This window comes from Elephantulus edwardii, unplaced genomic scaffold (assembly GCF_000299155.1).
Source record: "Elephantulus edwardii isolate Elephantulus edwardi_28Jun2011 unplaced genomic scaffold, EleEdw1.0 scaffold00023, whole genome shotgun sequence".
Taxonomy (NCBI): Eukaryota; Metazoa; Chordata; class Mammalia; order Macroscelidea; family Macroscelididae; genus Elephantulus; species Elephantulus edwardii.
This window is the reverse complement of record NW_006399773.1, coordinates 25,371,701-25,376,028: the sequence shown is the minus strand read 5'-3', so window position 1 is coordinate 25,376,028 and position 4,328 is coordinate 25,371,701.

The following is a 4,328-nucleotide window of genomic DNA, read 5'->3' as shown; positions in this document are numbered from 1 at the left end:
GAAATTAAGAATAAATTTAAATAAAAAAATAAAAAAATTCTAAATTAAAAACATTTAATGGAGGAAGCATCAAAAGATGGGAAGAGTACAGAGTCATTACTAAAAAGAACTGGTTGATGTGGAACCTCTTCAGGGAGTAGCCTCACATCAAGAACCAATGTTTAAGTAAGAAAGTAAAGCCTACATTAAGGCACTGGCAAAAAAATAAGACATCAAGAATTAGTAGATTTGAGGTTAATTCAGCAAACAGTTGTAGCTCTGGGAGTGCTCACGGTGCCAAGAAATTGTAAGATCTGTCCAACACACAGGAAGAGACCTGTATTTATGCCTATAAATAAAAAATGATCCAACAGAGAGTAGAATTTATTACACAGTATCATTAATATTCCATGTAATTAAAATCTGTCTTGCTGAAGATTCCTTTAAATGAAGGGAGGAGTATTTTAAGAGGATTCTTCCAGAAATTTAAGCTGGATTTAAATGAGGCTTTGTTATTTTTGCTGTTGTCATAGAGTTGAGTATGACCCATAGCTATGCTATGCACAGATCTGAACCCTGTTCTAACCTGTGCCATCCTCACACTTCCTGACACATTAAAGTCCATTTCAGCAGTCTCTACATTAATACATCTGGTCAAGGGTCTTCCACTCCTTCATCTGACCATCCATCTTTCCAAGCATTCTATCCTTCCTCAAGGAATAGCCCCTCCTAACAATATTCCAAAACTATGTGAGGTGAAGCCTCATCATCTTTGGCTCCAAAGAGCACTCTGGCTGCACCCTCTCCAAGATATATTTATTTGTTCTTTTGGCTGTCTACGTGATTTTCAGCATTCTTCTCCAACACTACATCTCAGAGGCTCAATTCTTCTGTTATCTTTACTCATCATCAAGCTCTTAGATGCATAGCAAATGATTAGAAAGATCAGGGCCAGAATTAGACACACCTTAGTCCTCAAACTGACATCATGACTTCTCAATAATTTGGAGAGGTCCTTAACTGCAGACTTTATCAGTGCAATATGTCTCCTAGTCTCCTTACTGCTGGTGTCAATGGATCAAAGATGTAGTTATGGACAGTTTCAATCTTTTCTCCACTTATCATGATGTTGCTTATCCAGAGGTAAGAATCTTTGTTTTCTTGACATCCCATATTCAGTCTCCATTCCTTGATATTCTGCAACCAATGTTTCAAGTTCTCCTCCTCACTTTTCAGCAGGCAAGGTTGTGTCATATGCATAATACAGGTCATTGATGGGTTTCCTTCAGATCTGATTCTACTCTCATCTTCACAGAGTTTAGCTTCTTGAATAATTTGTTCAGCATGCAGGCTGAATGGGAATGGAGAGAGAATACAACCCTGGAACACTCCCTTTAAATTTTAAACCTTGCGGTGTGCCCCTGCTCTGTTCACACAATAGCCTCCTGGCCACATCTAGGTTTCTCATGAGCATAATTATTCTCATTCTCCCAATGTTAGCTATAACTTATTATGATACACACAGTCAAATGCCTTCGCACACTCAATAAAGCATACATAGTAAACCGTATCAACAGTAGAAGAAAGTGGATAATTATAGTATTAAGGAGGCCTTAAGACAAAGGATATTGTTGAAATCAGATCAATACTTATTGAAAACATAGAATAACAGTAAGATGTGTCCTTGCATTTTATTGACTATGCAAAAAGTATTTGAGTGAATGAATCAAGAAATTAAGGATAATATTGAGAAGAATTAAAATAAATATCATTTAACTGTGATCATGCAAAATTTACACATAGATTAATATGTTTCAGACAGATTTATACATAAATTAATTTATGTATAAATTTATGTGTAATTAATTTATACATAAATTAATATCTTTCAGACAGAAAGATGGAACACTTTATGGTTTACAATTCTGTTTATTCAAGTTATATACTGAGCAAATAATTTGAGAATATTGATTAAATGTGAAAGAATGTGCAAGCAGAGGGGTGAGGATAATTGGGGTTTATTAATCATAGGGTTGTACAATTCAGTGGGTGGAGAGGTGAAGAAAACGGGAAAATCTTTTGTAAAAGACAATGTATTAAAACTTTGTAAATAAATCAGTGTAAAATTTAAAATAACAAAAAGAATGTGACATGATTGGTGGAAGACTTATCAGTAACCTGATGACACAGATGACACTTTGCACACTCAATAAAGCATACATAGTTAAACCTATCAACAGTAGAAGAAAGTGGATAATTATAGTATTAAGGAGGCCTTAAGAAGAAGGATATTGTTGAAATCAGATTAATACTTACTGAAAGCATAGAATAACAGTAAGGTGTGACACCATTGCTTACAAAAAGAAGACATAAAGCTCTTACTAAAGAAAATAAGACTAACCTTAAACACGAACTATATGCCCACGTTAAGAAAATAAAAACCCTCACCACTGGACCTATTGGCAACAAACATCGTGAAAGAAGGAGAAAAGATTAACATTGTCAATGACTTCATTTTACTTAGTTCTGCAACCGACACCCATTTCAGCAGCAGTCAAGAAATCCAAAGACATATTGAATGGGGAAAATCTGCTATTAAGGACCTCTCCAAAATTCTAAAGAGCAACGGTATCAGATTAAAGACTAATAACCTGATTGAAATCATGTCGTTTTCACATTTTCCTGTGCATCCAAAATTTAGACCATGTATAAGGATGATAGAAGAACTGATGCCTTTGAATAGTGATCTTAGCAAAGAAAATGAGATGTGCCAAGAGTCTATTCCTTGGGGGGAAAAGGACTATACTGATAAAAATAAGGGCCGTTGTAAGAGGAGAACCTCAAAGAGATGGATTGACAAAACAACCACAACAATGGGCTTCAGCAATAAGCGCAAGTTTTCAGTTTGGTGCTTATAACATTACTATCAATCTAGAGAGTAATTTGCATCTGATCCATGGTCTTCGTAATGACTTTCTATGCATCAGAGAGGTGGGCTATGACTAAGGAAGGGAGAAGAATTGATACTTTGGAGTTGTGGTCCTAGAGAAGAGTCTTGAACCATGAAAACAAATAGTTCTGTCTTAGAGTGAAACCAAGTTTCTCCTTGGGGGCCAGGATTTTGAAGCTCCATTTTAAAAGCTTTAGTCACACGTGGCCAGAAGGGACCTATCCTTGGAGAAGAACATCATTCTCAGAAGGATGGAGTGACAGTGCAGGAGAATAAGACCTCTGAGATGGATCGATACAGTAACTGGGACAATGAGGGTAGGTTTTTTGGAATTGGTTAGACTGGCTCAGGTTAGGGCAGTATTCAGAGTTATTGTACATAGAAAAGGTCACTATGAGTTGCAGGCAACTCAACAGCATGTAACAACAAAAACATTACTGTGACTTTTAATAGCCTTGAAAGCACCTAGAACAATGAATAAATCATAAACTAAAATTATGAAATGAAGAATTCATGGTATGATACAAAATGTGTGCAAACATCCATCTATCCATTCACTCAATCACTCTTCACACATACATGCAAGACCATGGTGGGGGAGGGGGAATATATAGACAAAAAATTGATGTTTTTCACTTTTTATAAATGATAAGATGAACTGAGGAAAAATAAATTCTATATATTATTACTTTCACATCTTTTCTTCCAGGGAAAAATATCTCAATGTCAGTGAGTCAGGACCTACCCTTATTACATTTCTGGGGCTTTAAACGAGATTTCTGAACTTTGCTCATGGAGTCCCTGGTGCATTAGAACTGCAGGAGGTGTGTTAGCCTTTGTGTTAACTCTGAATCTCTTTAGGAACTTTGCCACCAGATTTCCCAATTACATATGTATTTTAAAAATTGCAGAGAGTCTAGAGTTGTTTTGTTTTTTTCTTTGATCTAAAGACTACAGGGATTAATGAGTGCGGGTTTGGAGTCAGTTTGTAGCTTTAAATCTTAAAGGGAGATTATTTTTCTTCTTCCATGACAACATTGGTGGGATGTTGTTAAGTGCCATCGAGTCCCTTGCGACTCATAGCGACCCTATGTACAACAGCCCTTAACTCTGCTCTGTCCTGTGCCAATCGCACCATCTCCAACACACCCATCCCGATTACCCAAGTCACTGAATCAATCTACCTCATAGAGGGCCTTCCTCTCCTGCCCTGTCCATCTATACTCCCAAGCATGATGTCTCTCTCCAAGGACCGGTCTCTCCTTACAACATGGCCAAAATATGTTAGACGGAGCCTCAGAATCCTTGCCTCCAAGGAGTTGTCTGGTTACTGAATTTAAATCACCTGAGATACCAAGAATTTTGTTTAGCCACTAGAGCTCCTAATATTTGTGGTTTT